The sequence below is a fragment of the Amblyomma mixtum genome, chromosome 1, assembly GCF_055824585.1.
Source record: "Amblyomma mixtum isolate Tamu chromosome 1, ASM5582458v1, whole genome shotgun sequence".
NCBI classification, from domain to species: Eukaryota; Metazoa; Arthropoda; class Arachnida; order Ixodida; family Ixodidae; genus Amblyomma; species Amblyomma mixtum.
This window is the reverse complement of record NC_143012.1, coordinates 167,194,953-167,213,548: the sequence shown is the minus strand read 5'-3', so window position 1 is coordinate 167,213,548 and position 18,596 is coordinate 167,194,953. Positions and strand designations below refer to the sequence as shown.

General features: G+C 48.0%; 1 pseudogene; it reads right to left on the bottom strand.

Moving 5' to 3' along the window:
* Positions 1-17,670: 17,670 nt before the first annotated feature.
* LOC149369707 (uncharacterized) lies at positions 17,671-18,314 on the bottom strand (annotated as a pseudogene).
* Between the last annotated feature and the right edge of the window lie 282 nt (positions 18,315-18,596).

The window sequence follows — 18,596 nt, the reverse complement described above, 5'->3', positions numbered from 1 at the left end:
TAGCCTAGCGGGCATAATTGCATAATTGAATATTAGCGTTCAAGTGGAGCACTCTGCTTTAGAAGCATAGGTGTTGCTAGCATCAATAATTGATACCTTACCAGATTATCCTTGCATTACATGAAACCCTGTAAAGCTTATATTGAAGCTGTACAGAAGAAAGGTGCTTATTCGATATGTCATGAGCATTGCTGAGGTTTTCTTTCACACTCCCTTTGTCTCAACCGACTGCACTGTACAGTTGAAATGCATTTGGAATTGAGTATTGGTGCATTGTTATTTTTATTCATGCCGAAGTTCAGTTACTGGTTCCATTACACTAGCTGAGCCTAAGTCAACAAATATTGCTGTGACCTTAACATGACCCCCTGCTGTACTTGAACCAATGCGTTTGATGTTGACTCTCTCCCGTGCCATCAAGGTTTGTAATAAGCTGTGTAAATAACTTAATATACTTTCTCGAGGTATTTATTGCTGCAATTAGTAATAGGTAATTTCCTAAAGAACAACCTAAGTACTACTTTGGAACACTTGTTTGCTTGTTTCCCTTGTATTCTTAACTTAAACAGATATGAGCACGCCTGAGCACTGGAGGGATGTGCTGTGGGACAAATAAAAACTACCAGTCCAGCTGCTCCCTTAGAGGCACGTTGCTGAGGCTTTTATCGCTTGTAGTTCTATGCATCTTTACTTACAAGTGTTGTATCTGACGCAGTGTGTGCCTTAATATTTTGATTCATTTGCTTTAGAGTGTGCCACTCTTGCCCGGAGAACTTGCTCACCTCTGTACTCTTTGTTCATACATTTTCCCCTAACACCTGTCATAGCTCCAAATGATGCTACATTATCTACAAGCTGGTAAATAAAATGAACAGCAAGTAAAGTTGTTACTCCCTCCTAGCCACTGTAAGAGAACGAAACATATGCGTTATATTGCAATGTGTTTGTGCCATCACTTTTTAAAACAAAAGCTGCCTGAATTTTTGTACAGACAAATCAGAAACACAAAACAATTTTCATATTTGATGGCCTGCATCTTATCTTCACATGACTGGAATGGCTAAATATCTCTTTGTGGTAGCCTAATTAGGCGTACCACGTTAATGTCAGTTCCTGTGAATATCATTCAGTCTGAATGTGGGGGCAGAATTGAACACAGTAGCATGTTATAGCTTTTTCTTCTTCAAGGAAGCATTGCATTTAGCTCTAGTCTTGTGACTACTGCTTATGCTACTACTCAGCAGCCTTATGAAACTCACTTGGAGTGCTGAATTTTAGTGCACATTTAACTGATTATTGGTTCTCTGTGTTTGATTCTATTAGAAGTTACTATAACTGTATACCTTGAATGTTTTCTTTTGCAGTTCTCTTGCTGCTGCATTCCGCCATGGAGGAGGCTACCTGTTAATTGGTGCACATGTCTCATCACTAGGACGCTACCTCTTCTGCTGGTGATGCAGACAAGTAATGACAGGGTTAATTGGAGAGACATGAGAGAGGCCTTTGCCCTGCAGTGGGCGTAGTCGGGCTGATGATGATGATGAACAAGCAGGCTGCCTGATATTGAGTACAAGTGTCAGGATAGTGCAATAACAAAGTTGCTTAAGCATTTCTGTGCTGATGTATGTTTATTAAAATCAGCTCATAGCTTGATATCTACATCCATGTGGACATTTAGCATACGTTTGCATCCTGTTTGACTTTCAATTGACTAGTGTTTGCAGCCTTTAATGTTGGTCTTAAGACAGTGTAAGCATTGTTTCACTGTGTGGGATTTTTTAGCTGTTTTGGAGAGGTGTGTCTGTATGCATGCACAGTTTTTTTCCAGGGGTTTGTTATGTGGCTCATGGAACCGTCATGTTACAGAAGAAATCATTTCATTTCTGGGTTGTACAGGAAAGTGAGCAGTATTTATATGCACGAGGTGTTTCAGGGAAGAAAAAATAGTTTTCAAAAATATGGCTTTTGCTGCATAGTATTACCAGTGTTAGCAGACACCAGAAAGCTGGTGAGGTGTATTGAGTAAGCTGGTTAACTAATTTCTGATAATTAACTTTTTAACTAACACAGGTTTGAAACTGGTTGTAGTTACACTTTTAGCCAGTCGTTAGTAGTAGCCATGTCAGTTTTTAGCATGTACAAAACATGATTACTTTCGCCGCTGTGGCTCGACAAAATTTGGCTGCATCGTGCGAAAATACATGCGCTTTTGAAAGCACACAGGAAGAGCAACCCCTCCAGTTCATGTAACTGCTACAAATCTCTAATTGCAACTAGACGCCTAACTCTGATAGTTAAAAAATCATTAATAAAATTAGTTAACCAGCTTACTAGGTAAGACAATTCACCAGTTTTCTGGTGCCTGCCAACAGTGGTAACACTATGCTGAAAAAGCCATATATTCATCTCAAAATATCTGTTTTTCGAAAATTACTTAGTCTTCCCTGAAACACCTCGTATATATGTAAGAAAAACCTAACGGTATTTAATTCACGACGTTTGGGTTGGAGGGCCAGCCGTTTTCAAGTGTACTAGAGCATTTTAAGCACACAGCTTTTATTTCGAGTGCTGTACTATACTCGAAAAAAGCTGGTCCTCTAGCCGAAACATCGTTAATTAAAACCTGTTATGTTTTTCAATTTCTATGTGTGAGTCATTGTTACTAAGAGGGAACTGAGGGGAACTGTGCCGAAGGCAATATTCTGTTGCTCTTCTGTTCTCCATAAAATATTTTGATGCATCATGCATGTCTTCTAGCGATGTACACTTGTGCACAATAAATGTAATAATTTGCATTTTGCTTCTATTATTCTTTAAGCAGTCCAGGATACAGTGTTCACAAAATGATTTTGAAGTGATAACACTATGTTGGTAAAAGTTTTGTACTGTGTAGTTAAGACACACTTTTCCAAACGTTGATGTAGGAATTATACTTTCTTCGTACTTGAGTCTTTTGAATAACGGTGTCCAATTGTCGGAAGACCGTTGATAGGGTGTTTATAGACATTGTCGGTATGTGGTTGATAAGAAGTGTAAATACTTTCTATGTACTTGAGTCTTTTGAATAACGGTGGCCAATTGTCGGAAGACCGTTGATAGGGTGTTGGTAGACATTGTCGGTAAGGGGTCAATAGGAAGTGTAGAAACTGTCGATAAGGGGATCATAGGAAGTATAAAGACTTTCTATGTACTTGAGTCTTTTGGATATCGGTGGCCAATTGTCGGAAGACGGTTGATAGGTTGTTACTACAATGTATAAAGACGTTCAAAAGACTTCCCGTTCAATGTTGATAGGTTCTATTAACAATTGTCTAAAGACTTTCTTAAGAATGTTACTAAAAATTTTTGGAAGGGAACTCAGCCTTTCGCTGGTTGTCATCGATTTAGAAAAGCGAGCTCTTTTGTTGACAGTGCCAGTGATGCCATGCTCACACACCTGTTGCCTGAACATGAAATATTCAGAGCCTCAATAATCTCTCTATCATGCTAATCATTGTGGCGGTTGATAATTTGGCTCCTTCCAAGCAGGGGCATGCGCAGCTTTGGACGGCCCTGTTAGTTAGAATTCATCTTGCAGCGGCTACAATGCCGACTTAGGTGGTTCAATTTCCTCTCATTAGCATTGTAGTCACGATCTTTGAACCTGCTATTTGCACATCTATTTGTCCAATATACTCCTGACTACAAGATAATGGTTTGGGTTTGTTTATGGGGTTTAACGTCGCAAAGCGCCTAAGGCTATGAGAGACGCCGTAGTGGAGGGCTCCGGAAATTTCGACCACCTGGGGTTCTTTAACGTGCACTGTACACGGTACACAACACCCTCTTCACAGTTGACAAATCGTTCCTGATGGTTAACTACACCTTTTTTGCTCTTGGTTAACGCAAAGGTTTGTGTTTTTGCACAGCATAGACAATTTTATGGGAGCTGGAAATAGAACTTCACGCCTGCTCGTCTTTCTATATTCTGTTGTCGAGCCTGAGGGGTGGGCGAATGCTTACTTATAATTTATCGACTTTTCTGTTTGGCATTGATACTCCCAGTAAATCTGACAGATGTGTACACACAGTTGATGCCGCTACTTCCTTTCTATTTTCTTCTTCATTGCCATGTATCACTGACTGGGTAGCCCATGTTGTTTGTTTGAAATGTATGTAGTACGTACCCCCCCCCCCCACCTGCAATTATGGTGTCACGGCGCTGCAGGAAATTGAAATAAATAAATAAATTTATGCCGCCGCGGTTGAATTTCGATGAAGGCGAAATTCTCAGTGCACAGAAACCCACGTGGTCGAAATTTCCGAAGCGCTTCACTGCGGCGTCTCTGATAGCCTGAGTCGCCTTAGGACGTTAAGCCCCATAAACCAAAAGAAAGCTATTTTTTTTTAGGTTCCGGGAGGTCTGATGAATGTAAGGGATGACAGCTACTTTCTTGCGATCCTGTTGTTCATTGCTACCTTCCTGCTTCTCGAACCGTCGTGTTTTTTTTATTTTTTAGAGCAGGCCTTGAGCCACAGAAACCATTAGTGGCCTAGGGTACCCTGAATCAGACAGTCGTCTAATCTGTAATGCCAAGCATTCTTGCATCATGTGGTCTCATGAGCTTTTTATCGCATTTGTCAGGCTGTACTTGATAAGCCTCTCTTTACCAATTTCGAATGCGCTGATACCGCTTGTAGTAGGCCTTTTTTGTACGGTGTTCACAAGCCCAACAGATGCGGTTAGCATAGAACTTAAGTGTCAGATCTAAAAACTTGATAGAGCTCTTGGCAGGAAGCTCATGAATCAGAATTAATGGGGTTAAGTGTATTTTAAAGGTGTCAAGCACATTTGCAGCGCCCGTATCGAAATCTGCCTAAGAGTTATGAATGATGATCAAAAAATCTATCACAAATCTAAACATTTCCACAACTTTGGAGCCACTTAAGCTTTTCTCTAGAATCCTATCATGCTTTCACAGCACTGTCGCCACTGCAAGATCCATTCTAAGAAACCGGGCCGCCCAAAGCTGTGCTTGCCCCTGTTTATAAGGAGCCAGATTATTAAACGCCACAGTGATAAGTATATTAGAGAGAGTATTAAGACGCTAATTATTTCACCGGCAGGCAACTAGTGGTGAGCGTGGCATCATTGGCACTGTCAGCAACAGAGCTCACTTTACTAAATCGATGGCAACCAGCGAAAGGCTGAGCTGTATTGCCTGTATCAGCTCACTTAATTTCTCTTTCTCATTTCATGCTGTGGTTCATGTATTAAGCATGAAATGCTTTTAACTCCCGTTGTCGGCAGTGTGGGGACGTCACGCCCAGACCGAGAGCCAACATCCGTGCAATGAAGCGAGAACATCCGGGAACCGTACGAGATTTAACGAGACTCATACGTAATCTGTTAGGGGCTTTGCGAGAGGGCCGCTTAGAGCAAGAGAGGAGCTCCAGGGCGAGAAGGGCTTTGGGCAAAAAAACTGCTTCCGCACCGTCCCCAAGGATCCCAAAAGCTGCTCTCCTAACACAGAGGCCCGTTCATTGGGCTACCTCGCCTCAATGACCTGTACTACATGATTTCCTAGCAATCTACGCAAAGACGCCGTAGTAGGAAAACCCAAATCGTGCATGTCGCTCGGCTAAAGACTTTCCACTCTCGGGGCAAAGGTTGATTGACTGGCCCAGAGGGCTACACCTGCGAAGGGATAAGTATCACGCGCTACCTATAGACGCTACAAAAGAAGAGACATCTGGGCTAGTTGGTACGGTGACAAGAATAAGCGGCGCTAAAGACGAGGACGAAGAACAAACTAGATTGGCGCTGACTCGCAACTAACGGTTAATAAAGAAAACACAGAATATATCCAAGCCACGCAGCACAAAAACCACACAATCATCAAAAACCAAAAACCATGCCATGACAACCCCCTACACATGCCCTGTTCAAGAAATCTAACCTCATTATCTGTTAAAGCAATAGAAGGGTCACTGACACATTGTTCCCCTAATCTCATGATATGTTTGACCTCTATGATTTCCCGGTTGATCTTTGCCGAATGGGCATCTTTGCCGAATGGGCTTCTAAAATACCTGTCTATGATAGAAAAGGATGGCAGCCATTACACCCCTTACACTGCGTAACCAGATTCGACCCCCTACCAATCTCTTTCGCATTCACGTCATAATAAGAACGTGCGACAATTTGCTGAAAATAGTAGAGCAGTCGCGCGTAGTTTTTGCGGGAGCAGGAGGAGGTTGGACGGAGAGACGCTAAAAAAACCTGTTGTTCTGCCATGTGTACGCCTATCCTATAATTTGAAGAATGTGGCCAAAAGGTATGATGTTGGAGTGGTCTTCTCGGCACCAGATAAGTTGTCGAAAATTTGTAGCATGGTTAAGAATAAAGCAGCGAAAAAGGTTCGGGAAAAAACACTTGTCGGGTAACGCATCAATATGCTTATGTTCCTTGTAAACTGCGTGTGGAATATAGGATTCCGTTATCTTGCGACAAAATGTATGTGGGTCAAACTGGCAGACGCATCAATGTTCGGTTAGCGGAACAAGAGAGACCACAAGATATTGGTAAGGGGTCGAATCTGGTTACGCACTGTACGGGGTGTAATGGCTGCTATCCTTTTCTATCACAAACAGTTATTTTAGATCCCTATGGTGGGTTTCGGCAGTGAAAGTTCTGGGGGTTTATTTCCTCGCGTCCGGTGAGCCGGCTCGCGAGACGTGGACTCGCCGTAGACAGACCGCCGAGAAACGGTTGACAGTGGTGGCGCGATTCCGCCTCTCCCTCGCGGAGCGCGCATTTATCGTTCGCGGAGTCGGTGTGCGCCCCACTATACTATGTCGCTCGCGTTGCCCACCTACCCCGCACCTTCACGCGCCGTTTGGCCACTTTATGTGGCTCGTTCTTCTGGGCAGGAAAGACGGAGTCTCTAGCGCGCGCGCTCCTCCGGCTTCCCACTAACATGGGGGGATTCAGCCTTCCCCACTTGCCCACGATACGCAATGTGCTCGCTTTGCGGGCCACCAATTACCTGGCTAACCAGGCCGGCTACCCGGGTAGGGGGCTACTGGCTTACCTACTCGGCACGTCGCGCTCCCTTTTTTTCTCTGAGCAGAATGTTGGCCCGACAGCCTTGCAGCAGCCTCGGTTTTATCAGAGAGCCTGCCAGACGCCCAGGTACCTCACCGCAGCACAGCCAGAGGTAGAGTTATTTTCAACTCTCGCCTCTCGGATATGCGTACTCCTGGCCATCAAAGAAGCCCCACAGGAGAAATTGGCGATAAGCAGAGAGGTGCGATGGCGGGACCTGACATCTTCATCTCTTCCCGCAGACGTGCGACACTTCGGCTGGCTGCGGGGCTGGCGGGCCTTGCCTACGGCAGATCGCCTGGCGGCTTGGGGCGTGGCCCCCTCCTCCAGATGTCCACAGTGCGGACTTGTAGAGACCTTGCCACACGCAATCTTTGAGTGTTAGGTAGCTAGGACATTTTGGGTCCTTATGTCGCGAATGTTCGGGGCGACCCTTGGCCCCAATTCAAGGTTCCGCGACCCTTTTGTGCGTATGCTTCTTTGTGTCGGGGCGTTCGTACTGTGGCGCCAGAGATTTGTAGCGGCTCTACAAGAACGGTCGCAGTGGGCCATGTACCCCATGTCGCGGCGGGTGCGTGCGCGCATGTTCGCCGAGGCGTGCGTGGACCTCGTGTCGCTGGAGGAGCACCAGTTACTTCGGCGCTGGTCTACCCGCTTCATCGTCGTAGGCAGGGGCCGTGTTACGGTGCGGCCCCTGCCATATTAAGTGTGGCGCGCGTGTGTGGCGCGCGTGTGTGCTGCGCGTTGTTCGTGCGCGATCTTTCGTGCGCGTTGTTCGTGCGCGTTGTTTGTGCGCGGGTTTTTGTGCGCGGTTTTCAAACCAGCGTGCTGCCTCCGCGTATGGACCCACTACAACTTTCTTGGACACTTTTTGTTTTTGGACACTTACGTTCCCTGTGAGTGTGTGTACATAGGGCGACATGTGTTGCCGCAATGTATCTGTTTTTGTAGAGTGACGGATGTCCCTTTTTGACCGAGAGTCCAAATACACTTCTCTTATGTGCCCATTCGGTAAAGAACAACTGGGAAATCATAGATGTCAAACATATCACAAGATTAGGGGAAGAATGCGCCAGTGACCCTTCCAATGCTTTAACAGATAATGAGGTTAAATTTGTTGAACAGGGCATGTGTGGGGGTTGTCATGACATGGTTTTTGGTTCTTGATGATTGGTGGATTTCGTTTTACTGAAATTTTACTGAAATAATTGAACAAAGAGCGTAAAATATTGAGCATTGAAGGTTATTGACGACACGTTCTCGGAAGTAGATGATGAAGCAATGTTGTCGATGTCACGGAGTAGGCCGTACATGAACGTTGCTGTTTGAAAACAGATTGAAGCAGAGAACGTGGTAGTGCGCGATGGTGGCCGGGCAACTTTTAGGGAATGACTGGCGCGGAGAGATATGCGTGCTGCGGCTGCTATATGAGGTGACCGATTGAGTGAAGATTGAAAGAATTTGTCATAAAGGGTGAGACTCGCAATGCGGCGACGGAACGAAAGTCCTGATGTCGCTTTGAACGAAGAAATGCTGACGTCATATAAGTATCAAGAGTGGATGAATCTAGTGGCTTGATATTGAACTGCGTCTAATGCATTGATTAAACTCGCTTGGCGCGGGTTTTATATGAAAGCACAAGCTAATGGGCGAGTTGGTTTTGTATGGAAGATTCACATTCTAATGTCGGTCTCTGAGGCGATTTGTATGCGACTTAATTCGATTTGTATGGGGGAGGGGGGGGGCGGCGGCGGAGGTGGCGGCGGAGGTGGCGCTTGAGGAAAGCGAGTGTTTTATTCGATGCTGAAATGATGTTGCTAATATGGGTGCGCCGTGACAAATTATAAGACATGGTAACTCCTAGATACTTATAAGATGGTAGAAATTCAATCGGGGTGTTAGCAATGGAATATTGGATGCGATATTTAGATACTTATTGACATTTTGACAATCGTTGATATTTTGATAAACATTTTCGCAGTGTCCTTGCTACTGATACAGTCCTGTTGCTCCACCAGTATTGATGAGAATCCTGTTTGAGTTTCGAAATATTAGTTTTAAGCATGGAAATAAACTTAGGGCCCGACCTCACTGACTCTCCTTCTGTACGTTTCTATTCTTTCTTGGTGTCCATCCATGACATGTGATACGTCTCCATAGCAGTGGTGTTACTACATTATAAGAAACTTGCGATGCGTCTTTCCAGGTAAACAAACGTGGAACCGATGTCACGCGTCTTACTGTACTCCGGAAAATTCCTCCGGCACATAAAAACTGAGCGGAATATGATGGCCATGTACCACTGCATAGCTAAGGCAGCAATTTAAAATTCGCTGAGCAAAACACACCCCGACAATATCAGAAGCACATATCTCTCCTTAACAGTGAGAATGCCGCTTGCAAATAGAGATTCCACGTGCAATTAGGCTCTGAAGTGATCCGCTATAACCGGTTTTTACAACGACATGCTATTAAAACTAAAAGTCTATTTTTCTTCAAATCGCTCTCATTACCAACCTGTACTTCGAAACATTGCTGAATTGTATTAACTTTTCCTTTTCTATTTCTCTCCCTTGAAACAAACTGCTGTGCTGTTTAGGGAAGGTTGTCCAGTTATAGTGTCTTTGGGACAACAGTTTGTGTCAGTCGGAGACTACAAAAGTCGACACGTACTAAGCACTTCAATCAAAACGACTGTTATAAATGCGTGATATTCTGCTTCTTGTATTATATTCCAAGCTTTATTATTAACGCTGGAAAGGTGGGAGGTTCTACTGGCCTCGCGCAGTAATCAGAAACATTTATTGATAACTACATACAAAGATATACTCACGTAAGAAATAAAAGTTGGCCGACCGAAAGTAAAGTTTTTATCGTAGGCGTCGCTGTCAGTGTCTATCACGGCGTAATACGTCAGATTTGCGAAAATGTAAGCGGCTTTTACAGCAGCCTCAACATTGGAAGTGCTGGATAATCTGACCCACTCCGGGTGGCTGGAAAAGAAAATAAGCATTGTTAACGTATCTTATACCACACTAATTTTTTGCCACCGCTTATTGGATTGTACATGCCGCGGACTAAACATGTTTAAAAGACAAAATATTACGCTTTGGTGACTGCAGAAAATTTTCTTTATCAATGCTGCCCTATATATCATGAAATGACAACCGCGATTCCACGTACACGGTGCGGAAAACACAATTACATTGTGTTCGCAATGCGACATCATTAGAAGCTGTTCGTGCGTTAACCGAAAGGAACGGCACATCCGGCCTGGCAACGTGACTTCCGTCTTGCAAATCAGTGAATTTTAGTGCCGAGGATACCTCTATTTTACGATATGCTTCTAATGCTATCCAATTTAAAACATTCATCAGCCTAACTTGGGCTCCACTGTCTATGCACCAGGTGCAGACTGTGTATCGAAGAGTACGTTTCTTTTCTTATTTAGCACCTACACAGCCCGAAGACATGATAGTGGGGGAGCCCGTGAATAGCTCTTGACAACGTCATTTCCCGCTCACGCTGGTACGAATCCCACTCATTCGCTACTCGCAGCAAAAGCAAGCGACTTCGGCGAGGAGGGGAGGTTCATGATAGGGCAACTGCTACGTTGCTTAGCCCAGCCAGCTGGCGCGCAATAACTTGTCATTGTGCATGGCCACAGCGCTTGGACCAAGCGTTCATAAATACGCAGATAGTAAAGTTTTCTTTGCTGCCGTAATATGGCAGGCCGGCCTCGCATGTTTTATATCGGCGCATGTCCTTCAGTACTGCGAGCGGTAAGAAAATCAGCACAATTATCTTTTTTTCTCTTGAGAGCATGGTAAAGGTAACGTGATTTAAAGAATGCTTTTCATCCTTTGCTTTCAATACTGCGCGCGCGTTCGCGTTTTTTCACGTCCACAGGCCATGTGACGGCATTTAGGAGTCTTCAATGCTTTCCTAAGATCCACTTTTGCATTCTCGCTTTACTCCTAACTCAAGTACAAACGGAAGGACTGTGCATATAGACTACCACCGCCTGAACAGAAATGTGCTACTCTTAAGGCGGAAGCCTTTCATGCCTCATCGTTGTAGGCAGGGGTTGTCGACAGAAATGTCATGCTTTTCAACGGTCATGACATCAAAGAGCGCGAATTTCAAACGGTGCCAATTGCACTTTGGCCAGCAACCATGCAACCAATTAAAGGTTGCAGCCAATTAAAGGAATCGCATAGTGATGCACCAAGTAAGTTGGAATTAGTTTAGTTAATTGCCTAATTACCCAATTAGCCTAATCAACCTTTATAGTCAGGTCAGATAAATAAATAAAACCGAGTAGGAAATTCGTCGAGTTCGGGAATCGAACCCCGGTCTCCGGAGTGCGAGACGAGCATGCTAACCACTCCGCCATGCAAGCTCGATGGTTTGGAATGAACAAAGGCGCGTCTAGTGAATACGGTGCCTTCATTGACTCCCACCTTCCTCCCTTCCAGTTACGGCGAGGTTCAGGTGTCCACCTCGGTATGCGAGACAAATACATTTCCTTTCCTCAAAAACCAATTTACCGACGAGCAAGGCGCAGGACCGAACGAGCGATGGCGTTCTATGAACTCCCTGGCAGCGTTGCAAGGCGCTGTCGCGTTTTACTCTTAGAGGCGAAGTTTACCATCTTAAAAACACAACAGTGACACAATCAGCAACCCTGCGCTTCAGGCTTTCGCCTCACCGCACTTTAGGTCAACAAAGTGCCCCCCCCCCCCCAACTTGAATTTTTGCATTTTGTGGAGATTAATAAGCTGACAGAGAGAGCGAAATTATGAAGTACAAGTTTTTGAATCATCGGTCGTTTGTTATTAAGGCGCATGGACATGAGCGAGATATTATTTTGAATATAATAGGAATGAAGGACATACACCCTCGACCATTGGAGTAACTTCTACGTCGCTACCGAGTAAATTATGATAATCGAAGGCAGCCGCGTGATAGGTTCGGCACCCCGTTCTCGATTAAGCATTTTAAGGGTGTTTGAGGGCTCGTCAAAATTGGCCAGTATGGATATATTCCCGCATGCTAGCGACAAACAGGCTACGTTCACTGACGACAGAGCTTTCATAAGTTATAAAAGGCCAGAAAAGTGAAATAAGAATGCCGCTGCCACCGGCCTATTTCGGGAGTAAACTGCTGGTTTACTCGACGATCATGACAATCACTGAGTCATTCTGCTGTAAGCGTCTCAAGTTCAAACCTAGAGGCGGAAAATTTTGTAGCGTGGCAGCACTAAATGGGTCGCTAGCGAAAAAATTGGTAGTGGCTTAGCTCTAGTTAAGCCTGGATATACAAGCGAAAAGCTGCTGTTATGCTTTGTTTGACGTCATGGCGGTCGCAGTTCGCGCACAATGCACTGGGTGCACAACGATAACGGTGTAGGCAAGCGCGTTATATAGCCCTCCTTCCGCATGCGTTGTAACTGTAGTAAACACACGGCTGCAAGAAGCGTCATACGAGGAAGCCGAGCGCGCGCCGATGCACACTCGGTAAACGCGCGCAGATCGCGCGAACGATGGCGAAGGTCGACCGGCGGAGCCATGCTCGGCGGCGGCTCCGCCGACCACCTGCGGCTCTCCAGGGACGTCGCGCAGCGAACTCCCGCATGCGCAGCTGTGGCTAAAATTGATTACGGCACACGCTAGACCAGGTGTTGACTAGCCTAGTGAAGCTTTTCGCTTCAAAAGGCATATATCGGGATGAAGCCCGAGGAGCAGGGAACAGAGGCGCGCGTGAGCTGCGTGGCAGAGGCACAGAGGGTCACGTGACGCGGCAGCGCAGCTGGCGCAAGTGCTAGCGGCGCGCGCAAGGAGGAGACTGGACGGTCACGTGATTCGTGCAGTCCGGCAAAAAACGTGCACTTGCTTTGCAGCGGTGCGATTGTTCTATTAGACGACAAAATAAAAAATGCTGCATTGAGCCACTCAGCCACTACGAACGCAACACTAGACTCTGAACAATTATAGAGGCCCGCGTTTGGTTGAGAGCATTCATTCCAGTCAAAGCTAGGGAGGAAAGAAAATTGGCGACGGCTACGTTACTTCACAGCCCGAAATTTGAGCGCAGCTCATCAACTGTTCAAGCTTTTCGATAGAATTAGGCAAATAATTCGAGCAAGATATGCGTGTACAATGAAAGTCAACTTATATTTCATACATATTCCTTCCTGAAGAAACACTGCACTAACAGCTTTGTTTGTCATGAAGGATGCTGTGTGTTCGGAGAAATAGATGGATATGTGCTCGACTTGCTGCACCCGTGCCTGGTTCTCAAAGACGAGGTCTGTCCAAGTATTTCGCGAGGTTGTGACAGCCATGGGAGGCGTTACGAGCGAGAGGAACGGGATGTTCTGCCGCATAAGTGGTAAGAAATTCCTGTTTGTCTTTATCTCTATATTAAAGTCCCCTGCCACCCAGGCAGTTGAGTGGTGGTGGTGTGACATTTTTATTCGAACATCTTTTCTATTAGGTGTTCAGAACATCCTGGGCCAGATCCAGGGAGGCGAGCCAGATGGGCCACGGTGGGGGTGAGGGGAAAGGATAAGCGGGGGACTGGAAGGCTGCATGGCACTGTGTAAGGCCGTGTTCTATGTCTGCATACGTGTGTGGACAGTTTGGGCACTGAGGTGTGGAAGTATACCGGTATAGGTAAAGTTTGGCTGCTGTATGTAGGAGATTAAACTGTATTCGGCGAAGAATGCGAGCTTCACGGATCGATAAGGATGGGTGTGGTGGTGGTAAATCAACTAAATCCAATTTTTGCTGCGCGTAGTATCCGTCGACAGTGCGGTTGTAAGCGTTGACCGCCTGCTCCGTCGGTGGGCTCGTCCATGGGATCCCCGGCGCCCGGTATATAGTTTCGCAGGCAAGCTGGTGAGCCAGCTCATTGCCGGGGATGCCCATGTGACCAGGGATCCACCGAAGGGTCACCGGTCGTGGGCTTAATGCTAAGAGGGCGGCATCAAAGGCCGATCGGGTAGGGAAAGGGAGGGCTCTTTCATGGAAGGCACGCAGAGCTGCCTGCGAGTCTGTATCGACAACGTATATGGGGTCGGGGGGTACGGTGGCAAACTGTGTGATGGCATCGGCCATCCCGTGTACTTCTAGGGCGAGCTTGGAGGGTGGGGAGGTGTATGGACCAGTTGTGTGAGTGTTGGTTGTAGAGAGGGAAGGGTGGAGGAAGAAGGCTGCTGTGGAGACCGCGGTTTCCGTGAGACAGGCGTCTGTGTAGGCCACCGCCGCAGCGTCCAAAGGTGGCTTGTGGTTGTATGCGTATGCTTGGCGGCGGCCTGCGCGTGTGTGTGCGTTAGTCAATGGTTGATCGCGAGAATTCGCTCACCGTTATCAGCGCATGCAGCCCATATCTCTATCACCCCACTTACCTGTAAGCCGCGATTCAGGCCTCCACTGACATAGAGAGCCAGTTAAGCGCACTTACTTTCCTTAAAATGATCGCAGTTTAAAACGTTGTCGACGCAACCACCATTGAACCCAATGAACGCTGACGGCATATGGCTTCAGAGCCGCGTTTCTGGCAAAACGTTTTGAATGCCTGCAACCCACATCTCTCTCTTATCACCCCACGTAACTTTAAGCGAATTCAAGCGTCAACTAACCCAGGTAGCCAGTTATGCGCACTATGGTTTCAGCGCCTGTGGCTTCAGCGCCGCGTTCCTGGCACAACTTTGTCAATGCCAACGCATGCAGCGCACATCTTTCCCTACTGCCGCCCGCCGCGGTGGCCCACTTTTTAAGGCGCTCGTCTCCTGAGCCCAAGTACCCGGGTACGAACCCGACCCCGGCGGCCACGTTTCGATGGAGGCGGAACGCAAAAGGGGCCTGTGTCCTGTGTGATGTCAGCGCACGTTAAAGATCCGCGGTGGCCATTTTGAATTGGAAGACATTGATTGCGTCGAGAGCAGGTTACGGTGACACGTACCAGATGGCCGCCAGCCCATGGCTAGCGGCAACCTTGTTGGCCCGCTCGATTGCCCGTATTTGAATCCCGGAGTCCGAGCTAACCAGCAAGGCCTCCCACCGCTCGGGAGAAGGGAGCTGTATAACTCCGCCGGAGGTGGATTATTCGCGCAGCTCCACAGAATGTGGTCGTATGTGGCCATTTCACCCCATTTATGGCAGTTTGGGTCGTACTGGCCAGGGTACATGAGGGCAAGCACTGCCAGATTCAGAAGGGAGCGTGTTTGCAGACGGCGCCAGGTAACTTCCTGCGCTTTTGTTAACGATTTGTGGGGAGGGGGATATGCGCGGCTCTCCAGCTTAAAGCGAAGGGTGATGTCATGAAATGAGATTAACCCGTCCCCCGTGAAATTCTGGTCCGAGGGCGCGCTCACTGCCCGGTCGACGAAACCTCGGGCTTGCGCGTCAGCCGCCTCGCTCCCCGGATTAGACAAGTGGGCCAGGATCCAGATGAATTCAACTTCTCTAATCTGAAGGGGGGTGTTTTGAAGGATGCGGAGTGAGGTAGATGTGATACGGCACCTCGCGAAATAGCGAATGGCTGTTTTGGAATCGCTGAATGTATATCAGCAGGCGTGTTCGCTATAGCTAAGGCTATTGCCGCTTCCTCCGCCGTCTCGGAGGAGGTGGCTTCTATCGACGCGGCCGCCGACGGGGTGCCGTTCCCGTTCACTGCGACCAGTGCAAACGCTTTTCTCGGGGTTTCTCGGTATTCCGCTTCGTCCACGTACGCCTTGGGGATGCTAGACTCCGACCAGGAGCTGCGGGAGGCCCACCTCGTGCACCAATACACGCGGCTCATGCAGACGGCCCCTGGGCGCTGCCTGCTAAACCGCTTACACATCCAACACGACTGCACTCCAGAGGAGGCGGAGCGTACCCCAGTACTGTGGTGCCATATGCTCTGGGTGGTCCCCGCTCCCCCGTAACATGGACACCGACATGCACGAAAACAGCGACAAGCGCGGGCTCGGGCTCTTGAGAGACAACACGGCTCCCGACCCGGTGTATATTATGTAGACGTAGCAGGGCCATCGCCCACGGGATTTTACACGGCCGCTGTCGTTCACCAGGAAATGCACGTTGATGGACTCTCTTTTCGAGCCCCGAATTCAATGCGAGCCGAGGAAGTAGCGATAGCGCTTGCTGCCGGCCACGCCAATTCGAGAATCATCTTTACGGACTCCCGAAAAGCATGTGATCATTACTTGGAAGGGGAGATCTCCCCCTTAGCTGCTTGCATTCTAAGACGGACTGCCACTGATCCAACACCGAAAAGAATCATTTGGGCTCCTGGCCATCAGGGCTTACGAGGTAATGAGGCCGCTGACGCGGCTGCCAGAGCGCTTATTCGCCGGGCTCCTCATCCCAGCTCTTCCAGCTCGGAGACTAACCAGCCGCTGCTGCGATTTAGAGAAATAATAACGCATTATACCGACAACCACCGCCTTTTCCCGTCCCCTGCAAAGGGGCTGAGTAAGACGGAGGAGCCAACTTTAAGGCGCCTGCAGACAGGTACTCTACTCTGTCCTGCAATCTTAAAGCATTACGATCCTAACACGGAAGGGCGATGCCCGCACTGTGGGGAGACATATCTTCCACACGGTATGGGCATGTACTGAAAATCCCCACCTCCCCCCTTCCCCTACCCCTTCCAGAGAGGCATGGGAGACTGCCCTCCTCAAGTGCTCCTCGCTCGAGTCCCAAAGGGCTCTGGTGAAACGGGCGAGAGACGGGGCATTGTCATGCGGTGTCCCGGACTAGGGACGCCGACCATGTAGCGGGGCCACTCTGTGGCTCCCAAACTCTATTTCAGAAATTAAAAGTTTTCACCACCACCACCGTACGCCACGTTGTCGTGTCGGCTGTATTTGGTGTGTAGTGCGCGAGCCCTCGCTGTGCGTCGGCCTTCGTGGTGCGCGGGGTAGCGGTTTAATCAAAAAAGTTTTCTTGATGTGCATGGGTAACTTCGTTTTCGAGTCCCTCTCTGGGAGCTGTTCGCAACTCTTTAGTCTGTACAGGGGGGCCCTTCCCGCGCTCGTTCGAGTAAGTCGTCCGAGCTGTGAAACGAGGTGCGCCTCGCACTGCTCCGGGAGAGTGTTGTGAACACGAAGCGCCAGCAACCTTTCCGTGGACGTACTGTGCGGGAGCCCAAGGGCCGCCTTGTATGCCTGCTGGATTGTAGCTTCAACCTTGCTTCTTTCCGCCAGCTGCAGTTGCAAGTAATAGAGGGAATAGACAATCCTGCTCAGCACGAAAGCCTCCACAAATCGACATAGATCTGCCTCTTTCATGCCTCGTTTTTTGCTCGAGATCCCTCTGATTAGGCGCACAGTCTGATTGATCGTGGCAGTGAGTCTGCGGATTGTTTCGATGTATTTGCTATTGTTCTGTATGTACATGCCCCGTATGCGTATAGTTTGGACCTCCTTCACCGGAAGTCCTTGCACATATACAGTTGAGCCCACTTATAACAAACTTGATCGTCACGCGGCATTTGTTCGTTGTATCCAAAGTTCGTAGTAAGTGGACCACCTATAATACGGGCAAAAAGAGCAAGCGAGACGAAAGTTTACTTTATTTTTGAAAAAAGTCAGTGATGCATGTATGCTTCTTCAGAGCTGATCGCATCAGTGCCGTTTCTAATTTTTCCAGCGCGGTAAATATTCATCGCCAAGGCCTCTGCTGCACACCAGTTCCTTAAGCGACGCGATGTAACCGATCGCGGTTGAAGGGTTCACAGCAACCGGCGATAGAGCAGCATCCTCGTCATCGCCCTCGTCGGTCTCTGGGCAGTCAGGAAGGGCTCGCACTTCACGCACAATAGCTTCGTCAGTGCATGGCTCCGCAATGTCGGCGTCGTCATCAGCAGAAACGAAATCGCTCCAGGCAACGTCAGGTCCGGCTAGCTGCGTGTCAACGACGCGTTGCCAGAAGTCCTCGTGTGACCGGCCTTCCGGTGCGTCATCTATGGCGTCCTCAGTGCCTGGGCCCATAAAACCCGCCTTGCGGAAGCAATTTGCTATGCACTCCGCGGTGAGTTCCATCCACGCCGCTTTGAACATCTCCACGGCTTCAAGCAAGCTGATGCGAACTGGCATGGCAGCATCAATTGCGATCAACAAGCGTTGGATGACGCGCCGCCGGTAGCACACCTTGAACGCATGAATGATGCCCATATCCAGCGGCTGAATTTTGCAGGTTGCATTGGGAAGCAAGAAGAGCACTGTCACCGCACTCAAGGAAGGCTGCACATGGTGCGCTGCACAGTTATCCAGCACGAGCAGGAGCTTCCTGTTTTTTTCGTGCCATGTCGCGGTCGAACTCGACAAGCCACTCGGCAAATAAGTCACGACTCATCCAGGCTTTTGTATTGTTCCTGTAGTGTACGGGCACGTAGCTTCCAAAGCATCGCGGCTTACGTGACTTGCCGATGACAAAAGGGAGCCGCCGGTCACTGCCGTCCATGCCACTGCCGCGTCGTGTCAGGGGAACACAAAGTG